Here is an 18,164-nt window from a genome sequence, read left to right on the forward strand (position 1 = left end):
GTGTGAGACTGTCAAAACCTAGTTAAAGTCAGTGATGTTCATCAGTCTCATGTTGTCCAGAAATCCAGTCAAGATTTGTAGCAGAGCAGACAATTTTGTTATTCAGGCAAGATTTACCCCTGCTGAATCCATGCCATCTGTTGCCAGTCACTACCCCATTTTTGTGCCTAGAAATGTGCTCCATGAGTATTTGCTCCATGATTTTCCAAGGACCTAAGTGATTAGTTTGTAGTTCCTTGATTTTCCTTTTGTTCTTTTCCTGAAGAAGAGTACAACAATCTTTGGTCATCAGAGACCTTTTGCAGTCTCTTATTTCTAAGGGGTTTCATGTCACTCAAAAGCTACCTCAGGAACAGATCAGTACTTAGTTGTCTACTTTTCAAGCATGAATTCTTACTTCAGGCTGTCTGGAAATGCTTGAAAGAGAAAAAATATCCTTTCACTATTTCTTCTAGAAGTTAAAATGTTTTTATTTTCTTTCAAGTGTAGTTCTTTTGCCCCGATGCTCTGTTCCTGATAGAAAATGAAGTTTACATTTACTATGGTGTTTTCAAGTACAGTGAAGGCATTTCCACATTTGTAACATGATTGATAATCTGCTTATGCATCTAACCACATTATTACCTAGAAACTTCAGAAATTGTTTTGCAGCATGCCTCAGTCTTTTTTATATAGCCAGAGTTTGTCAGAGGTGCTGTGGTTGCCATGAACTGTTTGGATGAAGATGCCAGGTGCTAATGCAGGATCACAGTACTAAGGAAAATTGTAGGGTTCAATGTCTGACAGCATTCCCTGTTCTTGTCCTTGGAGAGGAGGCTGGCTAAGATTCTGGGAAAAATGGTGCTGACTTTATTTTTGGTGCAGAGAAGCTGTTATGTAAATGCCTGATATCAAAGGTGTATGTGCCTTTGAAAATGATTGTGTGTGCTGGATTTTTTCCTCACTGTCTGATCTTTCTAGCATCACCTGGATCTTCAGCACCAGTAGCTGGTGTTCTGTCAGAGCTTATTGCAAAGTATGAATCAGAGCCTTTAATGTTTTGTTTGTCTAAAAGAGCAACCTAGATAACATCTGTGTCTGTCCAGCTGTTTTCTTGACTCCAAGCATTACTCATTTGGCTGAACACTTGCTTCACTGACCCTGTTACTCTTAGTAGACTCTGGGGCAGGATTCTGGAATGCCTGAGCAAATATTTTTGGAGATCTTAATCTCTGTTTTGACTAATATGAGCAGTGGCCCTCAGATATTCCACAAAAGGCCCTTTGAGTATTGCACAAAACCTGAGAGGTTGGCATTTTAGGTTGGGTCTGTGCAAGACACATAGATTTATCATTACACAAACCATCCCCAGCTCTGCTTTGCCTGGGAAGGGTAAGTCTGTCACCATTTTCCTGTGGCTCAGCTGCACTGATGGTGCAGGTGAGGCTCGTGGTGGTGGAGCAGAGGAGCAGCCCTGCTCAAGGAGGTGTGGGCTGTCTCCATGCATGCTGCTCCCCCAGCCCACCCTTGGGTGCCTCATGCTCAGAACCACCTGTTCATGCCTCTGTTATGGAGCACTAATAGTTATGTACATGTGGAATAAAATAAAAATAAGAAACCTAGAGTGGCTTTTTCGTGCAAATAGCTAAATTGAGCTATTTCAGATTAATTAGCACGTGAAGTGGTGTGATGGAACTTCAACAAGAGTGTGGGCACTATTCTGAGAAGCAGATGTGTAAGCATAAATGATACTTGCGAGTGCAGGCTCTTAAATACGTAGCCTTATCTTTATGTAGCCTTATTTTGTGCTGTGTGCACAATGTACAATACAGGGATGTGCAAAGAGGGCCTTACATACAGATAGTAAGCAAATACTACATTATATTCATAACTTCTTTTCCTGTGCTTACTTAGAGAGTCAGAAAATTATTGTAGAACATTCAGTGATACTTATTTCCACTGGGATAAATTATGTATTATAGGAGTGCAACTAGAAATTAGGTGATTAAGTAAGCTTTATATTGGGCACTCTTAAAATACTGCCTGCTGTGGGATTGATGCAAAAATGAAAGTTGTTTCATAATAATATATCATACAAAAACTATTTCAAGAAAGGTCAGTGGAGCAAATTGGGGAAATTTAGAAGAAAGATATATTTTTTCCTATTGCATAAAAATCTTTTAGGTTGTATATTTAGACAAATGTTTTACCTTGTGGGTGGCAGTTTATTTGCCAGAATTTATTTTGCAAGTGGCTGACTTCTTTAAAGGCTGTGTGTCAGTAAAAAGGATATTTTTCTTCTTCAGGTCTCTGTTACATGATAGAAACTATAAGTGTTTAGAATGCCTTTTGTTTAAGTGTTTGCAGTGTGTCATGCTCCACTTTTAACTACCAGGGAATAAAGTGTTAATTTTGATGTGTGAATGTGGAAAACCTCTGGCCCTTTTTATATGAGCAGTTTCTTTGCTGCTTGTGTTTTGTGGCCACAGTGACTTTCTGGCTCGTTTTCATGCAGGTTAAAACCTCTTTGGCATCCACAGCAAGGCCCTTCTGCTGGCTGAGTCCACTTAAAAACAAATCTCTTAAACCTTCAGAGTGTAACATATCAAATTTTTCATTGAGGAAAGATTCTTAAATATGTTTATGAAGGAAAGAAACCTAATGTTCATTGTTTTCCCTTTCTCTTACTCAGAAAAAATAATGGAAAAACAGACGTCCACATTTTTCTGATCTAAAGGTGAAATTTCCTTATGTGGTGGGGTTTCTGTGGCAGCCATTGGTTTTTCCCCAGCAGTTTGCAGGCCTTAAACTCAGGCTTGCTTTTGTCTAATGGCTGATAATGTCACCTTTATGTGAGCTAGGCCGTTTTGAAGTCTTTTTTAAGTCTTGCAGATAAAGAGGGTTCATACATATGGTGCTGAGCTTTGATTTCTCTGATACAACACTGCAGCATCTTTCTTCAAGTGAAACAAGGAAATTGGCATTGGGTGTGTTTTAGAATAAAGCCTTTTTATTCCTGCTTTACTTTAATCCTCAAAGTCTTGGCTTCAGAGGTCTACAGAACCTGACTGTACCCATCTATCAGTCCTCTTCTTGCCAAAAGTGTTGCCTTCCTTTTTAAAATGTATTTCTTTTTTAAAATTATTTTTGGCATTTTTACCTTCACTGCTTTTGTCCCTTGAGCTTTCCTTTAATAAACATCTGCTAAAATTGCTTCAACCCTTTTAAATATATCCTACTTTTTTTGCTAGTTTTATTGCCATCTGTTTCCCCATGTTACAGACTAGTGCAGAATGTTCTTGTCACATGTCAGTCTATTTAACTAAATAAGGGTTCCCAGTTTGTTATGGTTTTTCTATGGCATGCCCTGTCAGATGATAGGTCTCAATAGCATGCTTTTGAGCAGGAGACTACATGAGCGACTTGAGTCAGTGATTTGGAAGGTGAGTACCAAAGGTCTTCAAAAATTTCCTGTCTGCTCTGAGCACAGGGATGCACTGATCCGCTGGGATCAACCTAATCCCCTGGGATGCCAGCCATTTGAGTGGGTAAAAGGCAAGCAGAGGGTCTGACTGTCCCAGCTGTGCGGCGGGGAAGCAGCTGGAGCTCTGCCGAGGAACAGCTGGCAGCACTGGGCAGGGACAGAGAGGCTTCAGAGCCAGACAGGAGTGTAAGCACTTGTCTAGCTGCAGTGGTTAGGGAAAGTGTCTCAGTACTTCCATTATTGACTGATTATGAAAAATGGAGCTAATGTTTTAAGGGTAAGCTCTGACATGACAAAATGGCTAATGCAGAACGTAGCTTATTTGGGACTGCAGTGAAATCAGTGGAGCAGTAGAAGATTTTCTCTGTATTTTTGGTGGCATCAAAGCATGCCATGGAAAAGTATTTTATGTACTTATACAACTAAACTGATTTAGCATTATGCAAATGGCATGGTAGGAAAGCATTTTAAAGACAAATAAGTAAAAAAAGGTCTAAATTTTACATTTTTTTAATGTTATGATTACCTTTAAAGCACTGTGATTCAGAATAGTTTTGACTGGGGAGAAAAAAGTTCAAAGTTTAGTTGGGTGGGGTAACAAATACTCTTATGCTGAAGTTTCAAGCTAGACTGCTAACCTCTTTAATGTTGAATCAGTTTTTGACAGTAATAGTTATCTCTGCTGAATTAAAATTTTCAACAAATGGGGTTTTTAAAATTCTGTAACTAGTTAATTCAGAAACTGGAAGCTAGCTGGTAGCTGACAATCAGGATGCTTTGTTCTCATCTTCAGAGTATCTGCAAATATGAGCCTGGAGCAATGATGTGTACCAGTTCTTCAGTCACCACAAAATAGCAATGAGGAGCTTTTTGGATTTCTAATAACTGCAGACAACAATGTACTTGTAAAAGATGAAATTTATTTTTGTGGGTTTTCCTGTCTACTATTTAAAATGTTTTATTTACTCAAACATCTTAATCCATTTTAATTCCAGTTTCCTTCTACATGCTGCTTAAAACAAATGATAGGGAAATAATTTCTATTTATTAGACCTCAGTTGCTTAGTTTTTAATAGTAAAACATAAATTGAAAATATGAATACATATGTAACTGTTGAAGCTCATCATTGTGTTTTTCTTACTTTAAAGAAATTGCAGACTTAATACAACGGTTCCAGTAAGTCAAAACCTGCCTTTTTATTACTCAATATAACTGATACTATATAGCCATTTAAGGACAATCCTTTGGCACATACTTACGATAAGTTTTTAAAATAAGTTTTTCTGCTTGATTAAAAGGGATGATTTTAGTTAATTTTCTCTGTGGAAATAAGAAGGACAAACTTCTGTATCTGCCAGTGACTTTTATTGTTGAAGGTAGAAAATCCTACATAGAGATTGTGGGCTTAAATCTTAAAACTAACAATATTCTGTAAATAAAGTTCTAGTTGAGGACTCACAGCTCATCAAAGAAGCCAGCAGCTGATGGGTCTGAGAACAGGTCACCAAATTTGCATTTGGACGTAATTTTCTTTTTATAGCACAAAGTAAAGAAAAACTTTTAATGATATTCATTCAATGCTGCCATTTCTCAACAAAATCATGTACTTACTGCAAAATGTTTTCTCATGATGACCTTTTTTGCTTTTTATGTAACCGTGTCTGATCTGTGTTTCTGTTTGTGTAAAAATGAGAAACCCTACATGAATAAAAGCAATTTAAAAAAAAGGAAAACACAACCCTCTTCTTCCTAAGAACTGAGTCTACCGTGTAGGTTATATAAAATGTACACTGATAAGTAAAGTCATGACTTTTACAGTTGTGAGGGAGGTGAAACAAAGCCTGGAGTCATATGCATTGGCTTTCCTATTTGTCTTCTGAAACCTCATTACACTTTGCAAATTTATTGCCTGTATTAATGCTGATCCACTAATGCTAATTCTTGGGAGCGCAATGAAATGCATTTCTGCTGATTTCTGACTGTCATTAGTAACCATGAAAATGTTACTTCTATCTGGATTTGTCAGTGCCTTTTCTTTGGAGCCTTTTTCCTGCAGTTGCTACTCATGAAGGTTAAGCTAAATTTTTGGTGACTTTAAGTCAGGCAATGTTCATGTTCTACTGAAAATTTTGGGAGAAAGGGCAGTGTTAGTTCTGAGAGCAGGTAGAAAAAGGGTTTTTTCACAATATGTTTAACATCAATTATGATAGAGGAATTAAGGTTGAAATGACTTTAATTTAATTGACTGTGGGATGTAGGTTTATAATGCTTAATCTTGGGAGGCCATACTTTAGAACTGCCTGCTCTAAAACTGCTTCAGAAGCATTTTGATATCACATATGCAGAATGTGCTCAAGCACTTTTGAAGCAATGGTGGTTGGGTCAGTGAGCACAGGTGACATGCAGTGTCAGGTGGGGTGGAACCAGGGCAGTGTGAGCCTCTGAGCTGGCTGGGGCATGGTGGTCTGCAAATGTCCACATGTCTGAGTCTGTAGGTGTGTCCACTTAGGGATACACTTGAGCAGGGATCCAGGAACCTCGTAGACTGAGTTAAATTCAAGAAGATGCTTTCTACATTTTTGTTCTATGTCACAACCATGAAATTTTTCTGGTACAAATTTAAAAAAATCCACTATATGAAATGTGTTCTAAAAATGCCTGGAGAGAGCCAAGACGTTATGGAGATGAAGCACTGCTGACTGACCTTGCACTATGTGCAATGTCCACGCATTTCCATAATGGCATTACTTTTCCGATTAAGTTGAGTGAATTACAGCAGGTTTTGTTTGAAGTGTTTGCTCTAGTTGTGGCATGAGTGAATTCTATGGCTTTTAAAATATTGCTAGTGTACTGTAGTCATGGCTGCTTTGCAATCAGTTGCAGTTCAGTGCTTACTAAGAAACATAATTTCTTTTTTAGAGGGAGTGTTATGATAGAAGCATATCTTAATGGATTGCAATGAGTGAAGGCATTGCTTTTAGTAAGGAGATGTGAAAGGAGGTAGTCAAGATGACATGTTTATGGTATAGTGCACAATGCCTCAGATCTAATTTTATTCCATGTCTTTAATACTAATTGTTGATGCTGGTGTTAAGCCAAAGTAATAGTTTTATAGCAAACCTTAAAACCCTAAGGTTGTTCTATTGAGTGGAAGACATTAACGTGACATCGAAGGAAATCTTCTCATTGGAATTTGATAGCAGTATAAAATTTGTATAAAAGGCCTGGACTAAATGAATCCATTAGATTTCACAGTACTTTTAACCTCAGAACCAACCTGAATTCAAATACTGTTTCTTCTGGCAGAGAAAGTGCTGTGATGCTTTTAGCAAGTTATTAAACATCTGAGCCTCAATTTTCTGACTGCCAGATAAAGAAATGAGTATTTTTCTCAGTGGATTTTGAAGATAGATTTCTTAGTACATCTTGAAGATATTCAGATGTTAGGGTATTAGGAAGGATGGCCTTGAAAATACAAAGATGAAGTCAGACAAAAGCTATTCAGTATTGCTTGCATTCCTTTGCTCCCTTACCACAAAGAAGTTTTATCCTTTCTAGTGTGTTTTTTGGATTCGTATGGTTTTTTTAACCTTTTGGTCAAAAACAATAAAATGAACCTTTGCCAAGACTGAAGTTTGGCACCTTCTTGTGAAAGAGCACTTTCCTTCTGATGTTTTGAGTATGAAGGCCTTTATCAGACAGTCTAAGGAAAAGCCCTTTTTCTGTTACTTGGTTCTGCTCTAAAGATACTTGTGGAGGGATAGAATGTAAGATAAAGATAGTGCAGAAGGTAGTCTCACACCCTTAATAGGCCACAGTTGTGTCCAATACACGCTACAAAAGAGAGGGTTAGCTGGTTGAGGAGAGAGGTGCAGTTTGTTGGCTGTGCTGGGAAGAGGAAGGAGGAGTCAGTGCTGGGAGGAGCTGCCCATGAGAAACCACCGAGAAGGTGTGGAACTTTTGCAATATGATGACAGCAGATGCTTTATTATTGTAAAAGCACATATTGCACTGCAAATTAACAGGTAACTGTGCACCACCATACCTTTTCCCTAGCTGTAATTGTTTACTTTAAGAACAAGGGGAGTAGTCAAAATTTTTTATCATATTACTATATTAGTTGGACTTATGCCAAACTTACATTAACATCTGGGTTACTTCAGAAAGGGTTTACATGAATTAAAGTATGCCAGTTATATGTGACATGTGATTCAGGGAATGCATGTAGCACTTTAGATATAAATTCTTTGTGTTTGTTTTGAGGTTTTTTGGTTGTTTTTTGAGGGTTGGCTTTATTTTGTGGTGGTCTTTGTTTTCACACTATGTGTGTATTAATGGTTCTGTTTCATGTATCATCATGGATTGGCCTTTGCTAAAAAAAGACCTGGGTTTGTGGGTTTTTAACTTGATGTTTATATAATGAAGTGGGGTTTTTTATTGTCTGGTTTTAACTTGCTTTTTTAGAAATCTCTTCTTAGGTGTTTTGTTCTACTACTAATATGCAGGCTTCCTTGTGCATTGTATGGAAATGCATTCATACCTTTAAGCAACTTTTTATTGCTTTAACTTCAGATTTTGGTTCAAGAACATCTATTTGATATGGGCAGGCTTAATGTTGTTTATATTACCTGGGTTTGAAATGAAAAACAGCAATTAAAAAATGTAAATGAATAGTTCTTGAAAGTGACCTGGGGGATGCACTTGATCTGTGTGGCTTGTTACTGTTTATGCCTTATTATGTAGTTTAATATTCAATAATGGCATGCCCCCTGCCCTCTCAAAAGTTGAGCTTTAGGGGAATGGAGTTGGCAGAGTCAGAAGAGAAGCTAAAGTATTAATTAAGCACAAGCAAATCCCATGTTCAAACCTCTTGAAGTTTGAGATCTTATAAAAAAACATACCAACTTGGAAACTTGTATTTCCCAGGCTGGTCCATGCTCTCATGTACTAAGTTCCCCCTGTCTTGTGAAAGAGCATTTCTTACTTCTTGATCTCCATTGAAATGGCTTGGGAAATGGCAGTGCTCTGGCCTGGCATGATCCTTGGAATGATGTGTCTGCAAAGACTGTTTCATTTCTTTAGTGATAAGGCATCTGCTACTAGCAGGGAAGAACAAGGATAAGAAAAGGATAGTCTAACTATTCCAGTATAGGACAAGAATTTATTTCAGACCTCTGTAAATACTACTGGCAGCTTTGCTGGTAATCATATTAATAAGCAGTCCTCAGTGAGCCAACGTTATTAAGTAGTACTTTTTAAAGATAGATTTAAGTTGCTTGACCCCTAACTGCCAGCTGTTTTAAAAAAATACATGGTCCATAAGGCCTAAGGCCTATCCAAAAATGGAGTCATTTTAGATTCAGTGCTTGCTGGAAGCAGAAATAGCCCTGCCTAAAAATGAGGATAAACTTTTGAGGATGAGATGGAGGGCGCCCTTTATTCTTTATGCTGAAAAAGCTTCCAAATTATTCTGCTTGCTTTCTGCTCTGAATATTCATGAAGGAGTACAGGTGCATCCCAGAGTCCATGTTGAGGCAGACGGAACTATTTTCCTGACTTGACAGCACATGCATTCTGCAAGCCACACTGTTTGCAGCATCACTTGGCAGATGCCAGTTTTCAGGAAAGTTAAGGTTTGATTGATAATTTTAGAAATTATACATCCTCATTTTCTCAAACACCTAAAGTTTGGAAAGGGCTAGACTTTATTCCCAAGATTTTTTTTTCTGCTTTTGTCATTTTTTGCAGCTTTTTCTGAAATTGGCATGCTGAAAATATTCTTAATTAATGCATATTGGAGGCCTCTTAAAGCATAACTGAAATTTTCTAGGATTTCCTGTTGTAAAAGCACACTGCAATTCCTTAATGGACCTGTGCTAACCTACCTGTGCACGTGCTAAAGCACAAAAAGGAACATCTGGGAAGGGACAGAGTCAGAGTGCTCCTGGACATATCCCCTCAGGATTCAGGCCATAACCTGAGGTGCCTGGAGACTGTGAAGGCAGGGATACTGGTTTTCCCCTGAATATATTCAGTTCTTCTAATATATGAAACATAGAAAATGAAATATCCTTCAAGAAAAGGAGCCTAATAAGGAATTTGGGGGATTCAGGAATATAATGGAAAAGCACATTGGTGAGTATGGGTATGTGTGGAGGGTGAAAGCATGAGTGGGCATGGAGAGCTAGGAGCAAAGGCAGATCAGAAGCAAATTTTAGGGAGATGGACAAGAGTCCAGAACTGTGAGAGAAGATGATCTCTAATATTTGGAGGTCCTTTAGGGATTTCAGATCTCTCTGTGGAGTCCTTAGTCTCCCTGTCCTGTTCAGTAAATAGGTATGAAACTCACTGATATGCAGAGCGTAGACACAGCTGATTTTGGGATGGAAGCTGTTACTGCTGTCACTGTTTAAACTTAATTACAGAAGCCTGTGATCTAATCCTCCTGTTAAAATATAGCTGAGCGAGATCTATATCATCAGGTATTTTAGAGGAAAAAATAATGTTCCATACAATAGATTTGAACCACAACGCCTGGTTAAAATTTACCTTTAGCTTTAAAGCTGTTTTTTGCATTCATTTTATTGCATTGTTGCCATTCCTGACAAATTGTGAGTCTTATAAACTTTGTACTGTTCTCAAATGTTTAGAATTTATCATATGTGACAATCTTAGCATTTCATAAGTAACTGAGAGATAAAATCAATGTGTGAACTGAAGACCTACATAAAATTTAATCAGAAGTGTTGAGCATATCATGTAAACTACAATACAAGTTTTTGGTTTTTGTTTGACCAAGTAGGGCAACAAGACCTGAGGGGCCTCAAGACATGAATTGGTTCTGTGCTGCTGACACTAACCTTCAGAGAAATTGGGAAAGGTGGTGTCCCCCTTCCCAGACTTGTGAAAACTGTGATAAAACCAATTAGCCATCTGTGCATGTATTGTAATTGGTGGTTTGTGCTGTCATGGGTGGTTAAAGAACAACCAGCCTTTTGGATGTTTATCTCCCAACATACTGGGTGCACACAGGTTAATGAGACTCCAGGAATATAAACACCCCTGGTATAAGTGTAGAGCATGAGATGTGTATTTTTATTGCAACATTTCAAATAGAAACTGTTTATTTTGGATGTGTCGGATCTGTGTTTGGCATATGAAATTCAAAGGCAGCCATAAGACATTTTAAAGTGATCTTTTCTTGGGTTTTTTATACCACTGTGGCTTTCAGTGGAATCTTTGAATTGAATCCTTTGTTTGAATTCTTCTTGTCTGAGTTTTTATTGCTGTAGTAATCTTTTCTGCAAGCACTGTCTTTTTAAATTTTAAATTATTTCTCTTTCCTGAGGATAGACGGATATTCTATTAGACATGTAAGCCCTTAATATTATAAGTTCTAGAAGCATTTCAGGATTTTTTTCAGTAATTTTTGTTTAAAATTTTGTCAGACAGCATCCATAATTTTATGCTGAAGTACCTTATGCATAAAGGCTCTCCCACTTCTGTTGGGAATCATACCTCAAAAGAGGTGTTCTGCAGCATTTACATTTCTGAGGCCTTCAAACCTTTCCTCAGTTAAATTTTAGGTTGCAGTTTGTCCTTGGAACACACATGGGGAATCATAATTCATATGTTATCATGCTTCTCCTATTTTAAACTTCTTTTTCCACTTACTGTTCATAATTAAATGTGTTATTGGTTTTTATGGTAAAACTTTTGTTTTGCTCCTGATGCTATAAGAGGTTTTGTGAACAAAAAAATTGCTTCTCTGTCTGTTAAGAGTCTAGTAGAGTGAAGACCTTTTCTAATGACTGAGCTGCTAGGGCAATACTAATTTTATTTTTCAGTATCAATTAAGAAGACATTGTTTGAAAAAACAAAAGAATAATCAAGCATTGGTGACTCTGCTTCTTACAAGAAGTTTCTAAGAAAGTGTGTTCACTGCTACGTAGTTTAGTCCATGAGCCATATGGCTCATGTCTCATTTTTTGAGAATTTATTGTTTTTTTTCTTAAAAAAGAAGGTAAGAGTACATTATTATTATTGTAACTGCATGCAGATAGTCATGGGACATCTTAGATTGTGAGAATTATTGCTTCAAGGGGATTTGACTTTGTTTTATGGTACAGTAAGAATTATTTTCATAGAAAGCTTCTGCTAAATCAGTCACAAATTAAATATTAGTACCAGGTTTGGGGTTTTTACCCCCCAGAAGATTTTGCAAGTGGGTTTAGTGCATCCACAAATGGAAGAAAGAGAGCTGGTGGACACCATGGGGAGGCTGCTCATGATCCTCTTTGGAAGGTCATGATAATCAGTCCAAGAGACTGAAAGAAAGCAAACATGATCCAGACCTTTGGAAAGGTGGCAAGGAGGATGCAGGGAAATACCAGCCAGTCAGCCTTACCTCAGTCCCTGGAAAGCTGTTGAGCCTCTCAATTTGGAGGCCATCTCTGCCCAAATTTCTCTCTCTGTTTGGAAGCACACCCCTCCCACAACTCAGTACTACAGAGAGCTCTCATGCGAAACTAAATGAAGTGTTTTGTCGAGTTTTTGGTTTGAAACATTGTGCTGTAAATTCTGCAGCGGTGATTTAAGTGGAGATGTCCATTCACAGCCTGTCAGTTCTAGGAAATCATTCCCCTTGTTTGTCATAGACCTTAAATTTCCTTTCAAAAAATTAATGAAAATCTGAAATAAAGTAAGGAAAATTCATTCCACCCTCTGAAATCATTATTTTGCTCCTTTTAAAATTATTAAAACTTTGGAGTATTCTTGATTTTATTTTTTTATAGGCCACATATTTGCTCTTGAATAAATCTCTTGATGTATAAATCCGTCTCAGCCCTCTGCAGCCACTGTGCTCCATCGCATGAAAATCCATGTTCTTCTACTTAATAAGATCATGGCACAATAGGGAGTCTATTTTAGAATATAGTGTAATGGGGTTCAGCTCTAGAGGTATAGAAAGAGATGGTCTGGGGAGGGAAAAAAACCTCTTAGGTGAAATACTCTGTGGGGATGGGTGCTCTGTGAACATTTAAGCTGCAGCAGCTATGCCACCACTAACTGTATTTTGTAGAAGTATTTTTAATAGTATGAGGAAGAGGCTTTTTTCTCTTGTCCTTTCTGAAGTTTTTTTATCTTCAGCAGCTCACTCCTCCTGAGATTCTTTCTATTTCTTACCTAGGAAGTCCTGGGAAAATAGATAAGCTGCTCAACATGCATTAAAGCTTTATCAGTTTCTGGACTGAAGTGCCCTTCAGTGAGAATGCCCAGGTGAATGCAACCCTCTTGTCTGAATTACTGAGATAAAAGAGGACAAGAAAAGCAGTCTGCAAGGGGGTAGTGACCCAGACTGTAAAGGGTTTTATAGGTCAAAACCAACCCTTTGTATTTAACCAAAGAACAGATGAATATTAGTGCAATACCTGCCCTTCTGGTGCTTGTTTCCTGGGACTACTTGACTCAGCATTGCAGGACTTTGAGATTGGACATGCCTTTTTGCTGGTCATCATTCTGTGCCAATTTGATTAGTAAAGGACAGAAGTACAGGTGACTGCAGTGAAACCCTTGTCCATGAGGTAGTGCTGCCTTCTAGACAAATAGAGCTGGAAGGAGGGGAGATGATCCTTACTGCTGCTTCTCATATTTCATCATGAGAACTAAAAATATTCTTAAATCAGAGTTTACTTGAGTGTTTCTGTTTAGTGTGTCTACCACTTGTTTAATCTCATGTCATGCCCCCATCTAGCCCAGTGTTTTGCTATCATCAGATTTTCCAATCATTGAGGTTTGTATGATGGTTATACATCTGTCACATGTGCTGTCTATGCCATGCAGAACTGGTAAAATATCCATTTTTGACACTTAGAGGGGAATAGCAACTAACCCTCCAGGTAGGAAAGAAAGACATGGAAGAGGGATGGAAAAATGATGTATTAAAAACAGTTATTTAGTTGAACTGCTGAAAGTTTTGCTTTCTGCATGGATTTTGCAATATAGATTATTTGGGTGATAAAATGGTAATGGTATTTCATTCTGATTTGTATAAACCAATGCATATGAAGAAGTTAACTGCAGCTATGCATGTGTAATGGTGAGTCTCAACAAATTACATTATTCTGGATAAGAATTGTAGGGTTATGGGACAATAGAGTGAAGATAGTGGTTAGGTGTTCAGCAGTACTCTGAAAAACGGGTGAACCTTCAGAAACAAATAGGAAAAGAAAGGAGAACAAAACCATAGCTGTCATGAAGTTATTGGAGGAGTGCTAGTTTTATAAATACATTAAATATTAAGCCTTATAAAACAGAAATGACACAGTACATGTCCTTCCAGTGCTGGGACCCCAGAGCTGGGTGCCGTGTTCCAGGTGGGGTCTCTCTCACCAGAGGAGAGGGACAAAACCTCCCTGCCCTGCTGCCCATGCTGCTATTGGTGCAGCCCAGGACACGTTTGGCTCTCTGGGCTGTGAGTGCACATGGCTGGATGATGTCCAGCCTCTCACCCAGCAGTACCCCCAGGACCCTCTGGGCAGGGCTGCTCTCATTCCCTTCATCCCCAGCCTGTGTGGATACTGGGGGTTACCCCAGCCCAGGTGCAGCACCTTGCACTTGATTTTGTTTAACCTCATGAGATTCCCATGGGCCACTTCTTGAGCTTGTCCAGGTCCCTCTGGATGGCATCCTGTCCTTCAGGTGTGTCAGCTGCACCACCCGCCTTGGTGTCATCCACAAATTTGCCGAGGGTGCACTTGATCCCTTCATCTATGTCAGTAGTGAAGATATGAAATAACATTGGTCCCAGTATGGACCCAAACCCAAAGTCTTTCATGTGACTATCTCAAAGTGAAAATGAAGGGAGGCTAAACTCCAGTGCTTTCAAAGAAGATGAGAATTTTGGTGCATGACATATTTAAACTTAAGAAAGAGATGAAGGTGAACTCATCATTTGGTGTTAAGTTTTAATTCATTTCTAGAAAGCTTTTTTATCCGAGCTAAAATACTGTGGATGACTTTGAAATAGGGTATCACTGAGCTTTGTCCCTCTAGGAGATCCTCTGTAGCAATATATGTAACTCAAAAATGAAACATTTTCAGGGATTCATCCCTGAGATTTATACTGCTAGATATAAAAACTTATTGTTATTCCTTTATAATTGTATCTAAAGAAAAACTTTGTAAAGTCTGTCTTTAGTATTCATCACTAAAATTTGCATCACGGACATATTACTATCCTTTCCTGGTTAGTCTGGTTTTGATTTTTTTTTTTTTTGTTGTTGTTGGTTTTTTGTTTGTTTGTTTTTTTGGCTTGCAAACATGAGCATTGTCAGCTCTCTGGGTGTCCTGGGTTACATTGTGGGGTGTAACCAAACTGTGTCTTCTACTCCCATCTACATTACTCCTGATGAACTCTTAATAGTGGTTGTTGGCAGCAGCTGCCCAGTGCACACCCAGCCCTAAGGCTGCAAGCTGGGTGTTTGATAAGGGAAAGAGGCAAACCCTTGGGAGCAAGGTAGTGTTTCATTGTCTCACAAATTGACTCAGCTGTGGTAATTACACCCAACCTAAGGAGGTGCTCTCTGCCAATGGGCCATACAGCCCCACTGGACAGCTGTAACCACCTAGGCCATCAAGGACTTCCCAAAATATCCTATGACTTACAAGATGACATCATTCCATTGTGAAATTCTCCACTCTGGGGAGGTGCTGGGCATTCCTGCCTGAATCTGACCATATGGAAACTGAGCACTTTAGGGACTTGGGACACCACAGAAGAAGCTAATCCTGGGCATGCCCATGCCCCTGGGCTATATGCTGGGGCTGGGCTGCAGAGGTTTTACCACCCACTCTGACATCAGCCCTGCTTGTGGTGGCAATGACCCTGTGGATGACCAACATGCCTTGCTGGAGAAGAGAACTCTGGGGGGCCAGATGAAACAGAACGAGTCAGCAGATAATGAAGATGAGAACTTGAATGACACCAATTATGACTTCAGTGGCTACACTGGGAGCCTGTTCTCAAGTGGCCCCTATGCAAAAGATGATCAGGAAACAGATGCTATTTATGTGGCTTTGGAGAAGAGAATGGATGAAGGCAGAAAAGAGAGAAGGGAACAACAAGAGAAAGAGGAAATAGGAAAATACCATATGGAACAACCTAAAATTCAGCAGCAGTTCTCAGACTTGAAACAGAAGTTAGCAGAGGTTACTGAGGAGTAGTGGCTGAGTATTCCAGAGGTTGGTGATGTCAGGAACAAGCATCAGAGGAATCTTTGGTATGAGAAGCTGACTCCTGTCCCTGACAGCTTCTTTGCAAACCATTTACAGTCAGGAGAGAATCATACTTCCATGGTCCCACACCAGACAGAATTTGGTGGATTGAATACTCCATATCTAGGAGGAATGAATATGCCATACCCAGGAGGAATGGCACCAGGTTTGGTAACACTGTGGGCAGGGGAATTGGAGATGAAGATTGGCCAAGCCAGGAGGACCTTGATGGACAGGTGTCAGACTCTGTGAGTGGCCAGACTGTAGTGGACCTAAAAGGATATTTGACAGACTTGAATTCCATGATTCCCACATGTGGAGGAGATATTGATGAAGTGAAAAAAAGCCTATTTATTCCTGAAATCTGTCCAAGAGACAGATCATCATTCACCAGCCTGGATAGCATGAGCCCAGCTGGAGGAGGTCACTGGCAAACTCCAGATGGCTTGAAACCACATCTTGAAAAGAACAGAGATGTGTCCTAAGAGTAAAGATATTTGGTTGGAAGCTGCTCAGCTTCAGCCTGGAGATACAGCCAAGGCTGTTGTGGCCTGGGCTGTCCAGCACGTTCCACAGTCTTTCTGGATTTATAGCAGAGCAGCAGAGCTGGGGATGGATATTTGTGCCAAGAAACGTGTCCTTGGGAAAGCCCTTGAGCATGTTCTAAACTTGGTGCATTTGTGGAAAACAGCTATGGAGCTGGAGCAACCTGAGGCTGCCAGGGTCATGCTGAGCAGGGCTGTGGAGTGCTGTCCAACCTGTGCTGAACCATGGCTGGGGCTGGCAAGGCTGGAGACATGAAAATGCTCATAAAATCCTTAACAAAGCCCAGGGGAATGGGCTTCTGATGGATTGCCACTTCTGGATTACTGCTGCCAAACTGGAGGAAGCCGATGGAAACACCCAGATGGTGAAGAAAGTCACTGACAGAGCCGTCAGATCTCAGGTCTAACAGTGTGGAACTCTTCAGGGAGCACCAGATACAAGGTGCCGGGCAATGTGATAGAGCTGGAAGTGTGTCCATGTGCCAGGCAATCATGTGAGCTGGGATTGGGATCGAAGAAGATCAAAACCAACCTGGATGGAAATGCAAACAGTTGTGTTGCTCACAGTGCTCTGGAATGTGCCTGAGCCATTTATGCCTATTCCTTGCAAGTTTTCCCCAGCAAGACGAATGTGTGGCTGCAAACAGCCTACTTTGAAGAGAACCGTGGGACCAGAGAATCCTTGGAGACTCTTTTGCAGAGAGCTGTTGCTCACTGTCCCAAAGCAGAAGTGCTGTGGCTCACAGGAGCTTAATCTAAGTGGCTGGCAGGAGATGTGCCAGCAGCCAGAAGCATCTTGGCCCTGGTTTTCCAGGGCAACCCCAACAGTGAGGACATCTGTCTGGCTGCCATGAAGCTTGAGTCAGAGAACGAATGAGAATGAATATGAAAGAGCAAGGAGGCAAAGGCTTACAGCAGTGCCCCCACAGCAAGGGTCTCCATGAAATCTGTGAAGTTGGAATGGGTGTTTGGGAACAGTGCTGTCGCCCAGGAGCTCTGTGAGGAAGCCTTGAAGCACTATGAGGACTTCCCCAAACTGTGGATTATGAAAGGACAAATTGAGGAACAAAAAGAGCTCATAGAGAAACTATGGGAGGCTTTGTAATGCAAACTGTATGTGGAATCAGTCCCTAAACCCACAACATCTCTTATTTGTCTTAAAGTTGCAAAACTAATTGGCACTATGTTGCATTGTATTTTGTTTCAGACAGTGACTTTTTAAAGTCACTGTTTGAAGTTCCACCATACCAGATAACACATCAGTTATAGTGCAATTGTTGGTATTGCAAAGCAAGTTTAACAGCATGTTGTACTTGGAATAACTTGTCATGCATTCCATTGTGCAATATTACCACTGCTTCACTTGCCATCTTAAGATAACAATTATTTTCTTTGCATTCAATGAGTTTGTATCGTTTCCAGATTGAGTTAAAATACATAAAGTACAAGAAGACATGACCTTAATAAAACAAACTCAAAATTCTCAGTTTAAGGAAGGGGGTCATATTTTATGGTCACCTGTGATAGCAAGGATATGAACTGGGGTTGGACAGATGTTCCATCCAGCACTCAGTTTCTGGACACAACTTCTTAACTGTCTTGTTAAATAATTTCTTAATGAAAAATTATCAGTGGCTTGGCTAGATGTCTAAATGACTCTCACAAGTGAGAAAATTTTCAGAAGTGTTCATTTTTTCCTTGTATATTGAGTCTGCAGTTGTCAAAATAGAAAGGTTTGTGTTGAGAAGCAGTGGCTCTCCTTAGCCATGCCTTTTCTTCTATGAAGAGAAAATGGGCTCATATGGATGTATGAAACTTTTACAAAAATTACTGCATTTGGTTATTACACCTTGGAGAGGAGGGAAGTATTAGCTGCCTT

At 39.6% G+C, this 18,164-nt stretch overlaps 1 protein-coding gene and 1 pseudogene across 4 annotated transcripts in view; both read left to right on the forward strand.

Moving 5' to 3' along the window:
* Window positions 1-18,164, forward strand: part of CDK14 (cyclin dependent kinase 14) — a 342,320-nt gene that overhangs the window by 44,688 nt on the left and 279,468 nt on the right. The window lies entirely within an intron of this gene.
* LOC103813012 (pre-mRNA-processing factor 6-like) overlaps window positions 1-18,164 on the forward strand; it is a 50,489-nt pseudogene that overhangs the window by 31,410 nt on the left and 915 nt on the right.

This window comes from Serinus canaria, chromosome 2 (assembly GCF_022539315.1).
Source record: "Serinus canaria isolate serCan28SL12 chromosome 2, serCan2020, whole genome shotgun sequence".
In the NCBI taxonomy this organism is placed as follows: Eukaryota; Metazoa; Chordata; class Aves; order Passeriformes; family Fringillidae; genus Serinus; species Serinus canaria.